The 21,960-nt window shown below is 47.8% G+C and overlaps 1 protein-coding gene across 2 annotated transcripts in view; it reads right to left on the reverse strand.

Annotated features, from left to right (window-relative positions):
- The window catches only part of LOC310847139 (immunoglobulin kappa light chain-like), a 450,671-nt gene that overhangs the window by 130,216 nt on the left and 298,495 nt on the right, over positions 1-21,960 (reverse strand). The window contains exon 1 of one of the 2 annotated variants that reach the window (XM_083744704.1): positions 6,927-7,174. The exons of the other annotated variant lie outside the window; for it this stretch is intronic. The gene's annotated coding sequence lies outside the window, so the exon portion shown is untranslated. Of the gene's footprint in view, positions 1-6,926; positions 7,175-21,960 lie in introns of those variants that run through there. 2 annotated transcript variants of the gene reach the window in all.

The following is a 21,960-nucleotide window of genomic DNA, read 5'->3' on the forward strand; positions in this document are numbered from 1 at the left end:
GCAACCATTGGGCCAGAGCTCTACAGAGATTGCCGAAGGAGGGAGTCAGGCTGTGCCCTGGCCAAAAGCCTGGTGGAACAGCTCTGTCTTGCAGGCCCTGCAGAAGGATGTCAAGTCCCGCAGGGCCCTAGTCTCTTGTGACAGAGTGTTCCACCAGGTCGGAGCCACAGCCGAAAAAGCCCTGGATCTAGTTGAGGCCAGCCTAACCTCTCTATGGCCTGGGACCTTCAGGGTGTTTTTGTTTGAAGACCGTAAGTTTCTCTGTGGGACATACCAGGAGAGGCGGTCCTGTAGGTACGAGGGTCGTAGGCCGTATATGGCTTTAAAGGTTAAAACCAGCACCTTAAACCTGATCCTGTACTCCACCGGGAGCCAGTGCAGCTGGTATAGCACCGGGTGAATGTGATCTCGCAGCGAGGACCCCGTAAGGAGTCTCGCTGCAGCATTCTGCATCCGCTGGAGTTTCTGGGTCAGTCTCAAGGGCAGCCCCACGTAGAGCGAGTTACAATAATCCAGTCTGGAGGTGACCGTCGCATGGATCACAGTGGCGAGGTCAGGGCGAGAGAGGATCTTCGCACCACGGTGCTGGATATGCTTAAGATGCCTCTGCTCCCCAAGACCTCACTTGAACCCACTCCTTCATGGGTGCTGCTGCATGACCCAGATATGGGAGGCTTCAACCAGGGCATGGCAGCACAACCACTTTTAATTTGTTATTATTAAAATAATTCTACATTAATACATATATGTTACGAATACACAAACATACAAACATACATTTCATACAATCCTTAAAAATATTCATACATACCCACACTCAATCCCACAGATACTTCCTTTTCCCACCACCATCCCTCACCCCACCCTTGTGTTAGACTCCCAATCTACTCAATTGCAATTTCTTTCCACTTCTATTACTTTCTTTCACACACTTTTAAACCAATTTTCTACTCCTTTTTCCGGTACACATTGTTATCCATCTTATTCAGTAATTTAGTATTTATAACGGAACTTGTTTATTCTAACAGGAGTTCTGATTTTTCAATACAATTTTGCAAGTATCCTTTAAACACCTTCCAGTCCTTGTCTATCTTCTATTTCGAGACCCTTCCAATTTTTCCCATTGTTTTGGATATATTGTAATACTCCAATAATTACTGCTTTACTTCTAGCTCACATCCCAGCTACCAACTCTCTACTCTTGGCTCTGACTTTATTCTTTTTCAACAGTGGTGTAGCATGGGTTGCCAGTGGCCAGGGCCACATGGGGGGGACTGGTGGGAAGTAGGGAAACGGGCATATGAAGGAGGGAAACGGATGTAGTACGCAGGTGCATTTAGCTGCCCAATATCACTCACGTCAACCAGGAGATCGTAGCTGAAGAGATAAGGGGGAGAAAGGAGTTGTTTGGAGAGGTTATTTCCTGGTGTGCATAGAGAAGCTGCTTTCAGTGGAGCCTAGTGAACACATTTTGTTCAGGAGCCTCAACTTTTGTAGCTGGAGTCAGTCAGGGCTCCACCCTCCAAGGCCAGGTGGAAAAAGGCCTGCAAAGCAGGCAGCAGGTCTTCAAGGACTCACAACCAAGATAGTCTGTGGAGGTATCCTTTGGAAGAAGTGGATTGACAGGCGCCACTCAGCCAATGGCTTTCCATGCAAATCCCTATGCAAATGAAAAGGTGAGGGCTGGCCCATGGAGAAATGTGATTTGTTCTCTTGCATAACCTTCAAACTCAGGGTCTCCACTGCTGCACAAACACCAGCAGAAAACCCTTTTGCCATGCAAACCACTAGCTTATTGTTGTGGCCGATACCTTTGAGGCTTTTAATCACACGGGGGATGCACAGGGAAGATAACTGGAAAATATACAATCCTGCATGGTGTGGAGACAGGAGGCAGAGGAGAAGATTTTCCTGCAATGCTGTAATTCAAGGTCACCCAAAGGATATCGGTGGGCTGCAGATTTCAGGTGGAACTAAAAAGACAGACTGTGCTGCTTCCCAACCTGTTCTCTGCAGATTTTTTTTTGGAGAGCAGCTCTTACCACTGACATCCAAAACATCTGGAGGGTGCCATGTTGGGGAAAGCTGATGTACCGCTTTGCAAAAGGCATACGCATGGCGCTCACTTTCACAGGAGGGATTTCCCACAGGATGAAATGGCAGCAGCTCTCGAGGTTTGCGGATGAGAGGGGTCTCAATCTGGGACCACTGCACCGCAGAACTTCCCTACCTGGCCAACCTAGCGGGAAATTGAAAGGGAGGCTAGGCATGACTGCTGAGGACTGTATGGAGCGTTATCATCATGGTCTAATAAGCCTGCCAGGGGCCAGTGATGGAGGAGGGAGGCCACCAGAAGGCACAAACCTGGAATTAACCATGTTGATGAATTTAGATAGGGAGAGAGAGAGAGATATTTTTTATTGTATTTATGTCCTGCTTTTTCTCTCGAAGGAGCTCAAAGGGGCACACATGGTTCTCCACTCTCCTCGGTTAAACCCCATTAGGCTGAGAGAGGCAGTGATCACGCCACAAGGTCACACCAAGTGGGCTTCAGGGCCGAGTGGAGGATCTGAACCCTGGTCTCCCAGGTCCTAAAGGGACACAGGTGGCGCTGTGGGTTAAAACACAGAGCCTAGGACTTGCCGATCAGAAGGTCGGAGGTTTGAATCCCCGTGACGGGGTGAGCTCCTGTTGCTCGGTCCCTGCTCCTGCCAACCTAGCAGTTTGAAAGGACGTCAAAGTGCAAGTAGATAAATAGGTACTGCTCCTGCGGGAAGGTAAATGGCGTTTCCGTGCACTGCTCTTGTTCGCCAGAAGCGGCTTAGTCATGCTGGCCACATGACCCAGAAGCTGTACGCCGGCTCCCTCGGCCAGTAAAGCAACCCCAGAGTTGTCCACAACTGGACCTAATGGTCGGGGTCCCTTTACCTTTTACTCCCAGGCCCTAGTCTGATACTCTAACCACTAAACCACACTGACTCCCCAGTGAAAATGCACTGGTGACCAGAAGGGAAGTTTCTATCAGTTCTGAATTTTATATTTGGATCCTGGTGCTGTGGAAGCTTTTCCCATCTTCCAGCTCACCTGCCCTGAGAAGAGCAGTTTTTGAAGTTACTGCTTCAGTCTGAATATTCATTTGCTCATAATGAATATTCAGATCTGCAACTGCAACAAAACCTCAACTGTCTGAATTAGATATTTTAAAAAAATAAAATAAAACAACAACCCCAACACAAAAACAGGCTTATCTGAATCAAATCGAAATGCAGTTAAGCGAATTAACAGTAATATAGTTGATAATGTATTACTTTAGTTAATTAATTTTAATTACTGTATACCGAGCATGATGAGCTCTTCTGAAATCTTTGCTCGAAGGGACGTGCAGAGGAATTTGATTTTCAAAAACTCTTGCTGCCGTGTGAGTTTATTTCTGACGAAGGAATCAAACTATTTTTTGTTTTGTTTTTAAGCACACTGCATACAGAAGGCAAACCTAGACAGACAAACCTAGACAGCATCTTAAAAAGCAGAGACATCACCTTGCCAACAAAGGTCCATATAGTTAAAGCTATGGTTTTCCCAGTAGTGATGTATGGAAGTGAGAGCTGGACCATAAAGAAGGCTGATCACCGGAGAATTGATGCTTTTGAATTATGGTGCTGGAGGAGACCCTTGAGAGTCCCATGGACTGCAAGAAGATCAAACCTCTCCATTCTGAAGGAAATCAGCCCTGAGTGCTCACTGGAAGGACAGATCCTGAAGCTGAGGCTCCAAGACTTTGGACACCTCATGAGAAGAGAAGACTCCCTGGAAAAGACCCTGATGTTGGGAAAGATGGAGGGCACAAGGAGAAGGGGATGACAGAGGACGAGATGGTTGGACAGTGTTCTCGAAGCTACAAACATGAGTTTGACCAAACTGTGGGAGGCAGGGGAAGACAGGAGTGCCTGGCGTGCTCTGATCCAGGGGGTCACGAAGAGGCGGACACGACTAAACGACAATAAACAAAAATAACAACAAGCTGGCTTTGGAATTGGGGAAAACAAGAAATGGAGTGGAGGGAATGCACAGGAAGGGCCAATGTGACTCATTTTGAGTCTCCATTTCTCATTTTTCCAATCTTAAATTCAGTTCTCCACATTTCCATATCATCATCATCATGTAGACCTTTCCCTTCTACCCAAACATCACATCGACCAATGCCAACCGACACCGACACACTTAGGAATCTGCAGAGTTTGCACATCATGCGTGACAGACCTCAGCAACTCAGCATTTTGGCTAATCTACTTTATTTACATATAAACACACACAGAGCACTGCAACATGGCTCCCTCTCTCTCTAGCATCAGACAGCAAAGAGAAAAAGACCGAAGGACAGTAGTGCCACTTCATGGAACACAGTTACACAAACATCCTGTCTCCGTCACTTCCCACTCTGTGGAGTCAAAACATATACCGTCATGTGATAGACAATAATCCCATAACTGCAATCATGGAGCAGGAATTCTAACACAGTGGCCCCCTGGGGTGCCTTGAATGATGGTCAGGGGTGCCACGGGCAACAATGGCCTCTGTCCCTCTTTCCTTCTCTCCCTCCTCTGATGCCCTCTCGCATCTCTGCCAAAGGCTTGCACAGTTGTTTGCTGCAGCAGCCCTGGCTACAAGCTCCGCAGGCGAATGGTGCATTTGGGGCTGGCCAGGGGGCGCTGGTTGCCAGGAGCTGAGGCAGCCTCAGAGTAAGCAAGCGGTTGAGGGAGCCCAGCCGGCCAGTCCGCCAGCTCTTGCTGTTGGGAATGGACAGACAAGTCCCAGGCTCCTGTGGGGCAGTGGGAGGAAGGATCTCTCTTTGGGGCAGGTGGGGGGAGCTCAGAGACCAGGGGTGGCGGCAGCAACCGCCCAGAGGACTCCCAAGAGAGGAGGCTGAGGGAACACTCCACAAGGGAGAGTGTTCGATAAAGGGCGAGGGGCTGCCAGCTCTGCAGGCAAGGGATTATAATACTTCAGAATTTTTGGGAGTTTTAACCCCCTTTTTTGAATTCTAGTCATTTAAGGTTTATGATTTTTCTATTTCCTTCTGAGGAAACTGAACAGTTCAGTGAAATGAGGTTTGTAGCCGGCATCCTGTTAAGGCTTTGTACATTTCTAGGTTTTTCTAAATTTTCCCTTAAACTTTTTGATTTTTTGATTTAGTTTATTTCTATAAGATAATATTTCTATTTGATAATGTCTCATTTCAGGGATTTTCACGGCATTTCATTTGTTTTGTGCAATTTCCCAAATGAGGAAATGGCTTGGCTTGTCTCCAAGGCAGTGTGAATCGCTTTCAGAGTCCATCTCTGCCACGCCTCCCCTGCCTGTTCTACACACCTGCTCCCTGATTCCCTCTCTGCGTACTTCGCTCATCTGTTGTAGGTGCCTGGGCAGCAGTGAGAGGGAGGGGAATAAGTCTCTCCACCTCTCCTCCAGTGCCTGCTGTGCTCTGATGCAGCACATCAGGCACCAGTAGCCCCAGGGAAATGCAGTTTCCCCAAGGCCCCCTGTGATGGTACCCTCGGGAGAGCTGCATTTCCCAGGGAATTAATTTGCCTGGTGCGCTGAGGCACAGCCTGCTGGAAATATGTCCCTTGGCTCGCCCCGTTATGTCATTTATTTTCAGTCTTTCTTATTCACTCAATGACTAAAGTTCTCTGGCAGCTATGCAAGCAAACGTAGAAGCAGAGAATTGTTGGAAGGGACCTTAGGGTCATCTAGTCTGACCCCCTGGAATGCAGGAATCTCAGCTAAAGAACCAATGACAGATGGCCATCCAACCTCTGCTGAAAAACCCCCAAGGAGGGAAAGTCTGCTACCTCCTGAGGGAGACACTTCCACTGTCAAACATCTCTTACTCAGAAAGTTCTTCCTGATGTTTAGTTGGAATCTGTGACTTGAATCCACTGGTTTGAGTCTTGCCCTCTGGAGCAGGAGAAAACAAGCTTTCTCTGTCTTCCATGGGACGCAGGTGGTGCTGTGGATCAAACCACAGAGCCTAGGACTTGCTGATCAGAAGGTCGGCAGTTCGAATCCCCACGACGGGGTGAGCTCCCGTTGCTCGGTCCCTGCTCCTGCCAACCTAGCAGTTCGAAAGCACGTCAAAGTGCAAGTAGATAAATAGGCACCGCTCCAGCAGGAAGGTAAACGGCGTTTCCGTGCGCTGCTCTGGTTCGCCAGAAGCAGCTTAGTCATGCTGGCCACATGACCCGGAAGCTGTACGCCAGCTCCCTCGACCAATAAAGCGACATGAGCGCCGCAACCCCAGAGTCGGTCATGACTGGACCTAATGGTCAGGGGTCTCTTTACCTTTACCAGGTGAGAACCAAGTGGCTGGTGCCAATTTGCCAAGTGGAAAAATTCCTACCAGGCCCTTCAACGGCGACCGACTGAAGTCCATAGCAAAGTCAAAGAAAAGAAAACCTTAAAAGGTGGGAGGGTGGGAGAACTGGAGCAGCTGGAAGGTGGAAAAGAGGAAGATCCCCAGCTGCGTCCTGCCTTCATGGGGCAGGCCATGCCCCCGGACGAACCCGATTGGCCAGCTAGGGGATGATGCAGCTGGGAACCACCCAGTCATGCAGGGGCCGGCCTCCCACCCCCTGCACACACGGAGGGGCAGTGAAGCCCACAACCCCACCTCTTCCTCAAGGTGGAAATGGCTTTAGCCAAGATGGCTCTATCCTGGCTCCTAAATACCAGTTAGAATCCTAGAATCATAGAATCCTAGAGTTGGAAGAGACCACAAGGGCCATCGAGTCCAACCCCCTGCCAAGCAGGAAACACCATCAGAGCACTCCTGACATATGGTTGTCAAGCCTCTGCTTAAAGACCTCCAAAGAAGGAGACTCCACCACACTCCCTGGCAGCAAATTCCACTGTCGAACGGCTCTTACTGTCAGGAAGTTCTTCCTAATGTTTAGGTGGAATCTTCTTTCTTGTAGTTTGGATCCATTGCTCCGTGTCTGCTTCTCTGGAGCAGCAGAAAACAACCTTTCTCCCTCCTCTATGTGACATCCTTTTATATATTTGAACAGGGCTATCATATCACCCCTTAACCTCCTCTTCTCCAGGCTAAACATGCCCAGCTCCCTTAGCCGTTCCTCATAAGGCATCGTTTCCAGGCCTTTGACCATTTTGGTCGCCCTCCTCTGGACACGTTCCAGTTTCTCAGTATCCTTCTTGAACTGTGGTGCCCAGAACTGGACACATTACTCCAGTTGCTGGAGGAGAGGAGAATGTTCTTGTGCTTGCATCTGGTTGGCCGGCATAAGAACAGGATTCTGAATGTTCTTATAAATCATAGAATTGCAAAGTTGGAAGGGAACCCCAAGGATCATCTAATCCAACCCCCTGTTATGCAGGAATACAAACTAAAGCATCCATGACAGATGGCCATCCAACCTCTGCTTAAAAACCTTCAGGGAAAGACAGTCTGCAAACTCCCGAAGGCACTTTCTGTCAAATAAATAGACTGTACCTCTGCCCCCCCCAACCTGTTGCTCCCTCCGCTGCAGCTGAAACGAAAGCCCAGAACGAGCCGTTTAGTATTTCCCCAACTCCCTGTTCTCTGATTATGTTTTACAAGGGGATATTTAGTTCAACAGTTCTGCTGATGTCGGCACTTGCTCCGAGTTCCCAGCCCTTGAAATGGAAACCCAGCCATGCATGGCTCTTTCCCACAGAAACACACATTTATAACATCAGGACATCCTTGTAAAAGGGGGGGGGAGAGAGAGAGGGAGACCTTGAGTAGCTGCCATTTGCTTCCTGCCCAAAATTGGCACTTTTAATTGCACGGGCTAGGCTTATATGTTTGTAGTAGAGAGGGACAAAAAATACTTCATTTGTGCGAGGGACACGGTGCACTCTCCAGCCCCCTACTGCTTGCCCTCAAATCACCAGCGTAGAACCAAAAATGAGAAACATCTATTGGGAGCCAGAGAGTTACTGTCAGAGAAGTCTGTTCCTATGACAACCCCAAATCCCCAAACCCAGTTATCCTTCTTCATCAAAATTTGCAACAAGCCAGTTAAAAGGGAAAGAGAGAAAACGGGGGATAGGGGGTGGGAAAATAAGATTTTAATAAATTCAATGTATAAAAGAGATTAATGGGATGATCACACAGACTTCCTGCCTGCTCTAAGGACACTGGTTTGTTTCTGATTAATTAAAATGCTCAGGAAGGAATGGGGGTGATTCCTAATGTGCTGGGGCACTGAGCTTCTGAGTCACGACTCCCCTGAGGCTGTGTGTTCATTTTGGAGACAGCTGAAGCATGCATATCTGCCAGGGGTCTTTGTTTACCAGAGACCTGTCTCTGGTAGATCACTGGGTGGGTGTGTTTTGGGGGCACCTTAAAAAAAAATCCCAAGTGACTCTTCTTCCTTTGAGTCTTCACTGTGTGGACGCATCTATTGTGCATGCACATCTATATTTATGTATGTATCTATTGATCTATACATTAAGGCCACATAGAAGACTTCCTAGCCCAGAAAAGCGAGTTTCAGGGACTCGAGATGTTCATTTCACATATGAATTATTCAGATATGTGCAAGGCTGTCATGTCATGGAGAAGGCTTGTTTTCTGTTGCTCCGGGGAACCAGGGCTAGAACCAATGGGCGGAAATGTCATGGAAGCAGATTTTGGCTAAACCCTAGGGGAAAGGTCCCTACTGCAAGAACCGTTTGATAGTGGAATGGACTCTCAACAGGTGAGCTCTCCTTTGCTGGAGAAGCAAACACCTGGGCGGACATTTGTTCAGGGAGTGGCAGTTGCATCCTGCACCGAGGATCTTGCATTTAATTGAGGGTTGGGCCAGATGACCATCAATGGTCGTTCCAGCAGCTATGCTTCTATGACTGTGCTACCCAAATTCTTCTCTGGTTTGAATTTGGGTCTTGTTATGTACTAACCTTGGAACCTAGAACAATAGGCAAGTAGGATCCTAGAATGCAACAATTGATTGGCTTGCAGGAGAAGACCAATCAGGCTCCAGGAAGAAGTTAATCAGCCTATTAGGTTGGTAGGATCGTAGAATGCAACAACTGATTGGCCTGCAGGGAAAGACCAATCAGGCTCCAGGAGGGAAGCAGAACCAGCCAATCAGACACGACTCATTGTGTAAATAATGTATATAAAAGCCTGAGGTTTGGGGGGCAATTCAATCACTGTTTTACAAGCTGCAAGAAAGAGCAGCTTGTTTTTTTATTAACAAATTCAGCATAACAAATCAACAATACAAATCATCTTCATTGTTTCCCCCTCCCATTTCCCCACCTCCCCAATAATCCCTCCCCTCCCAAGACTTCCCTGAGCTCCTCTCTCTGATTTCTCATCTCATATTGTTCTCTGCATATTATAAAATTATATACATCCTTATATTATCTATCCACCATATTAACCCAATAAATTTGTGTATGTTTATTCAAAACCTGCCAAGCAGTCCAGTTCATTTTGTTGTCTGTTTAAATAGACTGTAAAAGGTTCCCATTCTTCTTTAAAGTCACCGTTGTCTTTGTCTTGCAATTTGCATGTCAGTTTCGCCAGTTCTCCATAGTTCATCATTTTTTCTTGCCACTGTTCTTTTGTCGGGGTTTCCTCATTCTTCCATCCTTGTGCTATCAAGACTTTTCCTGCCGTCGTTGCATACATAAACAAATTCTTTATTTTTCTTGGCAGGTCTTGTCCAACAATCCCTCACAAAAATGCTTCTGGGTTTTTTTAAACAAATGTCATTTTAAACATTTTCTTCAACTCATTGTATATCATTTCCCAGAATTTTTTAATTTCTCTACATGCCCACCACATATGGTAAAAGGTCCCTTCCTTTTCTTTACAGTGGGGGCACATCTATTTGACGTGCACCAGAACTAGGGGTGACCCCCAAACCAACTAGGGAGACAGCTTGCCATAGTTTTTAGCACCTCTGTGGGCGGCGAACACGGCTGTTGTCAAACTGTAGCCTTATTAGACTTTACCGATTGTTGGGCTCTGCTTTGCTCCCGGATAGGAGGAAGGAAGTCAAATGACACCAAGGATTGGTTCAGAGAAAGAGTTATTTATTTCTGCCCTCTGGAGCAGCAGAAAGGCACTTGCGTGATCAGTCCACAGCAAGTCCATAAAATGAGAGATTTCATGCAGTATATATATCCTCCAGGCACCTCTCCCCCCTTCCCCAGGAATCCAGTCACGTCAGCTTGTACACGCAGGTTGACATCACAGATGTTCCTGCTCCGGTACTCTTAACCATAAAAGGGTTTTCCTTCCCCATTCCTTCAAAACCAGCAGTAGAGGGGAGGAAGGGGTGCTTAACCCTTCCCATGTTGGAAGATACAGGGCAGATAGAAGAAAGACGTTCCTCACACAGCACATAGTTCAACTGTGGAACTCTGTGCCAGAGGATGGAGGCCCTGAATCCCTTGACATTCCACTTTCCCCTCCGTGGGTCCTGTTGTCAACATTTCCACCTGCATATTATTACCTAATCCGTATTTTATATCTTTCCATGTCATCCATTGTATTTGTTACATTACAAGTGATATTAAAATCCTGCTAATGTTTTCATCCGCTCACAGTGGTCTCCTAAATAAATTATAAATTTTCCCCATTCTTTCTTGAAGTTATTGACTTCTTGGTTCTGGAGCTTTGCGGTCATTTTTGCCATTTCAGCGTACTATAACAGCTTAATTTGCCATTCCTCTCTTGTGGGGACTTTGTTTTCTTTTCATCTTTGGGCTAGTAGCATCCGTGCGGCTGTTTTTTTTTTTTTGGGGGGGGGGTTAGTAGAGCCAAAGATCCAATAAATTTTATTTCAAAACCAAAAAAGAAAAAATTACAAGCATCAAATTCGAAATCCATATTTGTTTTCTAACATAAGCCTATTACATAGATTACCTAAATTAAAATATACATAATTACTCTAGGCTTCCCTTTGCTATATGTAAACACAATGCAGTTAGGAAAATTATATTATAAATAATATTATAGATTCCCACATGCCCCCCGCTCCCCTTCATCCATGTGTGAGCTCAACATTTTACTTCTTCCATCTTGTTGTGTTGTTATAATATAATAATTATTCTATTGATTCTATTGTTGTGTTTTGCTTACCTCTTCACGTTTTACACATTATCTATTAATATTTCAATTCCGGAACCATATTTTTTCATGTATTCCTTCACTCCATCCCACTCTTTGATTATTCTCTGATTTGAGTGGCCTCTAATAATTGCAGTCAATTTTGCCATTTGTGCAAACTCTAAGCTCAGCATCCATGCGACTGTTGTCACATACATAAAGTCTTTCCTGCTCCTTTGGAATATCAGTACCTACAATTCCTAACAGGAAAGCTTCTTTTTATACACACACACACAAGTTATTTTAAACATTTTTTTCAATTCATTATATATCATTTCCCAGAAAGCTTTCATTACCTTACATGACCACCACATGTGATGGAAGGTGCCTTCTTTCTCTTTACACTTCCAGCAGGTATTTGTACTTGTCTTATACTTTTTTGCAAACTTACTGGGAGTCAAATGCCGCTGATACATCATTTCCATGTAGTTTTCTTTCCGTGTACAACAAGCCGAGAATTTCAAATCAGTTTTCCATAAACTTTCCCATTCTGAAAGTTGAATATTACGCCCCAGGTCCCTTGCCCAGTGTATCATTACAGATTTAATTCGTTCATCTTTTGTATACGTTTTCGACAGTAATTTTATCTTGTTTTCTAATAAATCTTTTTCAAATCTTGAGGTCTTGTAACTGAAACCTTTCTTTTTGTCTGCCTTAAAAATATCATTTAATTGATGAAACTGTAACCAATCCGTTAGTAAATCTCTCATCTCCTCACAATCTTTCAGTTTCACCTTATGTTCCACTTCAGTTAGCAGCTCTCTATATGTAGCCATTTGGGGGGTTTTCAAAGACGATGGGACAAATCCATGGCGGAGAGTGCTCACGATGGCTGCTTCTGAATACCAGTTGCTAGAAACCACTGGTGCTTGAATCCTGCTTGCTGGTTTCCCATAATGGGCATCTGGGCATCCACCATGGGAATAAGATTCTGGACCAGATGGGCCATTGGCCTGATCCAGCGGGCTCTTCTTTTGTTCTGGAAGCAAAGGCAGTGACGGAAAAGTTTGTTTTGCTGGGCAGGTTGAGTCAACAAGCGTTTTCTTTTTCTTTTTCCTCGCCAGCAAACGGTTAACCAATGGCAGCCTCTGATTGGCCGGGATTCCAGGAGAGGGGGAGTTGAAAAGGAGAGGATTTGGAGAGACAGTTGGTAGGCTGGGATAGAGCATGGATGGGCAAACTAAGGACCGGGGGCCGGATCCAGCCCAATCGCCTTCTCAATCCGGCCCATGGACAGTCCAGGAATCAGCATGTTTTTATATGAGTAGAATGTGTCCTTTTTATTTAAAATGCATCTCTGGGTTATTTGTGGGGCATAGGAATTCATTCATTCCCCCCCCCAAATATAGTCCGGCCCCCCACAAGGTCTGAGGGACAGTGGACCGGCCCCCTGCTGAAAAAGGTTGTTGATCTCCCACCAACTGAGGCGTTAAATAATGGGGTCCTTTACAACTCAACAATTCTATCGTTCTACGCATGTCATACATATAACTGCAATAACACCAGCCATTTTATTAAAAGCAGCTTAGAACAAGAAAGTCATCACCTGCCATTGGAGGGACAAGGTGGGAGCCAGTCTGGTTTCTCGGGGTGGGAGGAGTTCCAAAGTTTGGGAGCAGCCACCGAGAAGGCCCTGTCCTCTGTCTCCACCAAACATGCCTGCGATGGTGGAGGGACTGAGAGAATGCCGCCCCCCTCCCCTTAAGATAAAGGTAAAGGTACATCTGCCCGTACGGGCCAGTCGTGACCGACTCTAGGGTTGCGCGCTCATCTCGCTCAAGAGGCCGAGAGCCGGCGCCGTCTGAAGACACTTCCGGGTCACGTGGCCAGCGTGACAAAGCTGCAACTGGCGAGCCAGCACCAGTGCCGCACATGGAAACGCCATTTACCTTCCCGCTATAAAGCGGTACCTATTTATCTACTTGCGCTTGGGGTGCTTTCGAACTGCTAGGTGGACAGGAGCTGGGACCGAATGACGGGAGCTCACCCCGCCGCGGGGATTCGAACCGCCGACCTTGCGATCAGCAAGTCCTAGGCACTGAGGTTTTACCCACAGCGCCACCCGCATTCCCCCCTTAAGAAATGGGTAGGCAAACTAAGGCCCAGGGGCCGGATCCGGCCCAATCACCTTCTAAATCCAGCCTGCTGATGGTCCAGGAATCAGCATGTTTTTACATGAGGAGAATGTGTACTTTTATTTAAAATGCATCTCTGGGTTATTTGTGGGGCACAGGAATTCATTCATTATTTTTTCCCCAAAATATAGTCTGGCCCCCACAAGGTTTGAGGGACAGTGGACCGGCCCCCTGCTGAAAAAGTTTGCTGGCCCCTGGGATAGAGGTTGGGAGATTGGGAGTGAGAGGAGAGAGAGTTGGTTCTGGGTGGAAACATCCACTCTGAGGAATGTATCCCAAGCTAGAGAAAGGAGTCTCTGAGCTTAGGGTGAAGGACAATGTGTGGTTTCCTGTAAGAGTAACGGGCCAGGAATTAACTGGGAGGCTGAGCCAGGAGAAGTAGAAGCTGGAAAGATACAGTCTACTTGGGTCTCCTTCCAGTCAGGAGGGGAGAGATTCTCCTACAAAAAGAGAAGACTCCCAAACCAATTAAGATGGCTGTGGAGATCCCTTGGGTCTGTTGCTTGGAGTACCTCAGGAGTAGGGTTGAAAATACCACCTTGTTTAAGAACCACAGTATTAAGCAGCAACGGCTGTGCAACAACTGAGAAAGAACTGAAGTGAAAATAACATTATACAGTCATACCTCTTGTTACGTTTGCTTCAGGTTGAGCATTTTCAGGTTGCATCTCGCGGCAACCCAGAAGTACCGGAAAGGGTTACTTCCGTGTTTCGCCGCTCGCGCATGCGCAGATGCTCAAAATGACATCATGCGCATGCACAGAAGCGGTGAATCACGACCCGCAGACGTGGGTTGCGTTCTGCTCATGTTGCGAACGGAGCTCCAGAACGGATCCCGTTCGCAACCAGAGGTATCACTGTAATCTGAAGTATCCTATGTCTTACCCACTTTGTGTCATAAACTTCCTTTGCTAAATAAAATCTCTCTTGTTTATTTGATCAAATCCTGCCTGGGACTCCAAATTGTGAAGTTTTCCCTCACACAAGCCCCCCCCCCCCACAGGTTTGTAGAAAATTTGTGGAATTGGTGTTATGTGAGGTGGGTGCACTATATTTAAGTGAGGGCAGGCCCAACGGCACTGGGAGGAAAGTGCCGTCGTGCCGTCGCAAAGGCCAGCCTATGGGGATGTGGAGGTTTTCCACAGGGTCTTGTCCCTTGGATGCGGCCTGCTGTTATGTCACATTATGTCTCCAACATTCAGCCTTCCCATCAAAAAAATGGGTTTCATGATGAAGCCACACACCGAATCCTGCATACAGATGTGTTAGGAAGTTAGGAAATGGCTTGATACCAAGCCAGTGCCAGGAGTTCAGCCTACACTCGAGTAGGACTCTGGCAGACACACATGCCCAACTGGCATGTTCTCTTCCTCCTGGTCAATGGTTCGGGAGCTTCAAAAGCTTTCTTCAGCCCGAACATCACAGCGATAGATGCCAACAGACATCGTCACACTTAGGGATCCACAGAATTTGCGCACCTTGTGTGACAGACCTCAGCAACTCAGCATTTTGGCTAATCTACTTTATTTACATTTAAACACACACGGAGCACTGCAACATGGCTCCCTCTCTCTCTCTAGCATCAGACAGCAAAGAGAAAGAACAAAGGACAATAGTCCCACTTCACGGAACACAGTAACACAGACATCCTGTCTCCGTCACTTCCCACTCTGTGGAGTCAAAACATACACCATCATGTGAAAGACAACAATCCCATGACTGCAATCACAGAGCAGGAATTCTAACAGCCAGGTCACTCCTGTCAACACTGATTTCAGGCAGGGACCTCTTCCAGCGCTACCCGGACTGAACTGGGAACCTTGAGCACGGGAAGCAGACGATTTACCACTGAGCTTCAACCCTCCCCATAGCACACAGCATTTATAACCAGCAGGCCAAGCCTATTAAGTTTCCGCTTCCATCGCAAAGGGAGCTTCCAGAACAACGAGAGAGGGGGGAAATGAATATTTTCATAATCCAATTTTCCACAAACTCTCCCAAGGAGGCTTCGCACAGCTAGTGGTGTAAAATTCTATAATAGCTTTGGAAAAGAAGAACACTTCGGGGAGACAAATACCTTCCCAGGTTAAAGAGAGAATTACTTGTGTAAATGCACGCAATATATTTTTGACAGTTTTTGTGTGGTCCCTTGGGCTCTTCCGGCGTGCACACTCAAAATGCGCAGTAAATGCGCGTGATTGCTTGTTTACCACATGCCATCCAGATACTCTCCCACAAGGGATTAAGAACATGAGAACCTAAGAAGAGTTGGCTGCTGGATCAGACCAATGGCCCCTCTAGCATCCTGTTCTCACAGCAGCCAACCAGATGCTGGCGGGAAACCTTCAAGCAAAACCTGAATTTAGAAAAGAACTCTCTCCTCCTGCAGTTCCCATGGAGGCAGAGCTAGTGGCATAGTGGGACACAGGGGTGGTTGCCCTGGGTGCAAAATTTCAGCACCCAGTGCTCCCTCAATACAGCTGCACATGTCTGTTGCTGGGCTCCGCTGAAAACGGCTTCTCCATGCAAACCAGGAAGTGACCTCTCCAGATAATTATTATTATTATTATTATTATTATTATTATTATTATTATTATTTATACCCCGCCCATCTGGCTGAGTTTCCCCAGCCACTCTGGACGGCTCCCAATCGAGTGTTAAAAACAATACAGCATTAAATATTAAAAACTTCCCTAAACAGGGCTGCCTTCAGATGTCTTTTAAAGATAGGATAGCTGCTTATTTCCTTCACGTTCCAGCTTGTGGTGCCTAGAACTGGACACAGGATTCCAGGTGTGGTCTGACCAAAGCAGAATGGGGTGATACTATTACTTCTAGCCTCTCAATAGTCTTCCTCTCGTTTCTCCACGTATGATAATAATAATATAATAATATAATAATAATTTATTTTTTATACCCCACCCATCTGGTTGGGTTTCCCCAGCCACTTTCGGCAGCTTCCAACTGAATATTCAAAACAATACAGCATCAGACATTAAAAACTTCCCTGAGCAGGGCCGCCTTTAGTTGTCTTTTAAAAGTAAAATAGTTGTTTATTGCCTTGACATCTGCTGGGAGGGCGTTCCACAGGGCAGGTGCCACTACCGAGAAGGCCCTGTACCTGGTTCCCTGTAACCTCACTTCTCGCAATGAGGGAACCGCCAGAAGACCTTTGGAGCTGGATCTCAGTGTCCGGGCTAAACGATGGGGGTTTAGATGCTCCTTCAGGTATACAGGACCGAGGCCGTTTAGGGCTTTAAAGGTCAGCACCAGTACTTTGAATTATGCTCGAAAATGTACTAGGAGCCAATGTAGAGCTTTCAAGACCGGTGTTATATGGTCTCGGCGGCCGCTCCCAGCCACCAGTCTAGCTACCGCATTCTGGATTAATTGTAGTTTCCAGGTCACCTTCAAAGGTAGCCCCACATAGAGCGCATTGCTGTAGTCCAAGCGGGAGATGACCAGAGCATGCGCCACTCTAGCAAGACAGTCTGTGGGCAGGTAGGGTCTCAGCCTGCATACCAGATGGAGCTGGTAGACAGCTGCCCTGGACACAGAATTGACCTGCGCCTCCATGGACAGCTGGGAGTCCAAAATGACTCCCAGGCTGCGCACCTGGTCCTTCAGGGACACAGTGACCCCATTCAGGACCAGGGAGTCCTCCATACCTGCCTGCCCCCTGTCCCCCCAAAACAGTACTTCTGCCTTGTCAGGATTCAACCTCAATCTGTTAGCCCCCCCTCAAAAAAACCCCCAACCAAAACACCCCTTGGAGGGCACCAGATTGGCAAAGACTGCCTGGTGCATTTTTGGACATTGCTTTCAGTAAGAGGAGCAGTTTTGTCTGCATTTCTTGGGTTCCGGAACTGCGTTGCAAAATTCGGCGAATGGCGAGTTTCAAAGGGTGGGTGTGTTTTGGTTCGCTTACTGGCTTGGGAAATGAAAATTCTCTGAGCAAATAGCTCCGCCTGTCCCTATACAAGGCATGTTTCTATCTGTGCCCGTCTCTTCACTGCAACGCAGGATAAGGCTACAAATGGCTACTAGCTGTCCATTTTGAAACCATACCGGACCCTGCATAGCTTTTTGCAAACATGCTCGAAGTTTTGTTGCTGTGTCTCCGGGAGGCAAGGCAAGACAAATATTGATAATGATATTATTGGCGTTGTATCAGCAGCAGCAGCATTTGTGCACTTTCCAGCACTGCACTGTCTATGTGAGGAGGTGTTGACACATCCACGCCACTGGCCCTCTACTGAGTAGGATGCACAGCCATTCCTCTCTCTGCAGGGTGCAGAGGTCTGCGCATCATGCTGAGCTCCAGAGCGTGCAGCGGCTGCCTTCTCCTCCTCCTCTGAGGCTCAGCACAGCATCGGGTTCCCCCCACCTCACAGAAAAGCATGGGGGTGGCTCTCGCTGTCACTCACGCTGGGCTCCGGCGTCACACCTCGGCCTCTGCCTGCTCCAAAGCCAAGCGCAAGAGGGGAGGACCTCCCCCTCTCCCAGAGCCCCCCATCGCACAGCAGGCAGTGAGCCAAGCCAAAATCCGTGGGCTGCAGCAAACAGGCAGGGGGGCCCTCCGTTTTCATGCCCCCTTCATCTGACATTTCAGAAACACTAACAGGCAGCCCTGTTGCCAGCCAAGCTGCCAGGCTGCTGCAGAGATCAAATATTTGGGGCTCCGTTTTTGGCACGCTAAGAATAAGGGAAGGCAAGACAGGTGGGAGCAGTAAGTTAAACTATGGAACTCACTGCCACTGGAGGCAGCGATAGCTTTAAAAATAGGATTTGGCAAATTCACACAGGAGAGCGCTCTTGTTGGTTGCTAGCTGTGCTGGGCCCAGGGGTAACCCAAGAACCGTGGTCCAGGTCCAGTCCAAAATCTGAAGGTTCTGCTAGGAGTCAGTTTGACAGGGTCAAGGCGGGACACGAGGCAGGAAACCAGGCAAGGACAGGTACAGGATCGCAGGCAGGTTCTGGCAAACAGCAACGTTGCTCCCGCAACCTGGGCCGGGGTCCGACAGCCTTTTATCTTTGTCGGGGTAGTGGCCGGTCCTAATCCTCCAGCGACTCACCGCCCTGTTTCGCCTGAAGGCGAGCACTCCTCCTGCGAGTACTCAGGTCTCGCCTTCTCTCAGACTTCAGTCTCTGCAGCTCGGGAGACGCTGGTGGGTTACTAGACCCAGGGGCCACCTCAGCCTCCCCTGACCCAACCAGTGGCGGAGCAGCTGTAAGTGATGGCCCAGCTGGAGGCAACGAGGTCATTTCCGCATCTGGAGCCAGGGCAGGCTCAGGCCCCTGACTCAGCCCAGCGGGGGTTTGTTGCAGGGGAACCTGTGCAGACTGGGGCTCTTCAGGATCAGGCCCCAGACTTGGTTCAGATGATGCCTGAGGCAAAGGATCTGGTGTAGACTGAGACTCCTCTGGTTCCGAGTCCGAGCCTCAGTCCCAGGTCATCACACTATCTATGATGGTTGCACTCTGCATCCACGGTTGAAGGCAGCAATACAGTCATACCTCGTGTTGCCTCTGCTTCAGGTTATGTGTTTTCGTGTTGCGTCCTACGGCAACCCGTACCGGAACGGGTTACTTCTGGGTTTCGCCGCTCGCACATATGCAGACGCACTAAATCACGCTTTGCACATGCTCAGAAGAAGAAGAAGAAGAAGAAGAAGAAGAAGAAGAGTTTGGATTTGATATCCCGCCTTTCACTCCCTTTAAGGAGTCTCAAAGCGGCTCACATTCTCCTTTCCCTTCCTCCCCCACAACAAACACTCTGTGAGGTGAGTGGGGCTGAGAGACTTCAAGGAAGTGTGACTGGCCCAAGGTCACCCAGCAGCTGCATGTGGAGGAGCGGAGACGCGAACCCGGTTCCCCAGATTACGTGACTACCGCTCTTAACTACTACACCACACTGGCTAAATCAGGCCATGCACAGACGCGGTACTTTGGCTTGTGTCAGTTCCCTGTTACGGACAGGCCTCTGGAATGGATCCCGTCCGTACCACGAGGTTCCACTGTACTTCTGAATCCCAATTGCTGAAAAGCACAGAAAGAGAAAGGGGTCTTGAGCTCGTGTGCTGCTTATGGGTTTCCTATAACGGGCATCTGGTTGGCCACTGTGAGAACAGGATGAGCTGTGAAGGAAACGAAGGAACATCCCATTAGCACCTTGGGAGAAAAGCTGATTACTAACTATCGTGAGAAATTATTCTGCACTGTATATGCTAAGTATTTTGAATAATTGTAATACATACAATTGGCCGACAGAGATGTGGAAGTACACCTCTGGTTCCCCCCCCCCCTTCTTTGTTTTTCCTCCTCCTTTCATCTTTTTAACTTTGTTCTGTTTGTTCTCACTTTTTCCTTTTCCTTTTCTCTTGTTTTCTCTTTGTATTTATTATTATTCAGTATTGGAAACCTTTATAATGTTTATGCTGTAAACTGCCCAGAATGGCCGGGGAAACCCAGCCAGATGGGTGGGGAGGAAGAAGAAGAAGAAGAGGAGGAGGAGGAGGAGGAGGAGGAGGAGGAGGAGGAGGAGGAGGAAGAAGAAAGGGTTTAAAGTAACCTTTTTCAACCTGTGGGTCCCCAGATGTTGTTGAACTACAACTCCCATCACCCTCAGCCAGCAAGGCTCAGGGATGATGGGAGTTGTAGTCCAACAACATCCAATAACATCTGGGGACCCACAGGTTGAGAACCGCTGGTTTAAAGGGTTTCCCAGGGTGAGAGACTGGGAGAGTAGGCTCCCAGGTGGGAGATGGGAGGGTCTACCTCCCTGTATGTGGATAAAGGGCAGGGTATAAAGGTAAAGGTAAAGGGACCCCTGACCATTAGGTCCAGTCGTGGCCGACTCTGGGGTTGCGGCACTCATCTCGCTTTATTGGACAAGGGAGCCGGCATACAGCTTCTGGGTCATGTGGCCAGCAGGACTAAGCCGCTTCTGGTGAACCAGAGCAGCGCACGGAAACGCCGTTTACCTTCCCGCCGGAGCGGTACCTATTTATCTACGTGCACTTTGATGTGCTTTCAAACTGCTAGGTAGGCAGGAGCAGGGACCAAGCAACGGGAGCTCACCCCGTCACGGGGATTCGAACCACCTTCTGATCAGCAAGTCCCGCGAAAGGACAGGATATATCTGATATAAATACAGTAAAGGGCCTTATAGATATTCTCTTTCTCTTTCTCTCTTCTCTTTATTTTCTCGCTTTTTTATTTTTCTGTGTGTGTGTTTTGTTATTCCTGTTCTGTAGACTACTCTGACTCCTGCTGCATTTTGCATGTAAATTTTTCACTAAAAATATTTAAAAAGAGAGAGAGAACAGGATGCTGGACTAGATAAATGCCTGGCCTGATCCAGGATGCTCTATAGGAGATTCAGTCCAGGAGTCTAGGAGGCTTTGGCATGGATTCCTTGAAGCACCGTGGCCTCTGTGGGAAGGGTGGAAGAACAAGTCCTGGCAGGTGGGGTGATAAGGAATGTGTGGGGAGGAAATTCACTTTTCATAGAATTATAGAACTGTACAGTTGGAAGGGACCCCGGGGGATCATCTAGTCCAACCCCCTGCAGTGCAGGAATCTCAATGTGTGATACCCGATCCATTTAGAAACCATACCAGACCCTGTTAGTTTTTCAAATGTGCTAGTAGTTTCATTGCTTTGCCGCCAGTGATTTATGTTCCCAAAGGGAATTAATTCCTTCCCAGCTCCAGGTACTCCAAGTGACATGCCTTGTATCACTGTCGACCTGTTCTCTCCAGCCATGGCTTCCCCAGATTCTAAAATGGCTCTTTCGGACGGCTAATTATTTTAGAGGCAAACTCCAGAAGAGAGAAATGGAGCAAAAGAAAATAGGTGGTATTTTCACAAGAAACACCCCAATTTACCCTTCTCAAACCAATTCGCCAACTGAAACACTCCTCTGAATTTTGCGATGCACTTCTCCAGCACCGAAATGTGTCCCAAAATCCATGTGTTGCAGAAAATAGCATACACAAACCCATTGTACTAGGAAGAATCGTTTGCAGAAATGCCAAAACTTAATAGAAAAAAATGTGTGTCTTAGGAGAAATTTGCACTGAAATGCTGACAAATTTTCATTAGGTTTTTTTTTATGCTATATGCTATGGCAGTGGTTTTCAACCCGTGTGCCGTGGCCCCTGGGGTGCCTTAAATGATGGTCAGGGGTGCCACGGGCAACATTGGCCTCTGTCCCTCTTTCCTTCACTCCCTCCTCTGATGCCCTCTCACATCTCTGCCTCCCAAAGGCTTGCACAGGCAAATGGTGTTTCTGGGGCTGGCCAAGGAGTGCTTCCTAGACCCCTGTGGGGCAGTGTGAGAAGGCACCTCTCTTTGGGGCAGGGGAGGGCAGCTCAGAGACTGGGGGTGGCAGTAGTGGCTGCCCAGAGGACCCCCAAGTAGAGGGGAGGAGGCTGAGGGAACCTTCCACAAGGGAAGGTGCTCTGCAGGCAAGGGGGGACATAACTGGGCTCCTGAGCCCCATGGGGTGCCGCAGAAAGAATGTAGTTGGTCAAGGGAGCCGTGGACCCAAAAAGGTCGAAAACCTCTGTGCTATGGCAATGCGGAGAACCAAATTTAAGCAGTTGAAGTGGCCCGGCTTCTCGTCTCTCCTGCTGCAGAGCCTCACGGAAT

Source organism: Podarcis gaigeae (assembly GCF_964106915.1).
Source record: "Podarcis gaigeae genome assembly, chromosome: 6".
NCBI classification, from domain to species: domain Eukaryota; kingdom Metazoa; phylum Chordata; class Lepidosauria; order Squamata; family Lacertidae; genus Podarcis; species Podarcis gaigeae.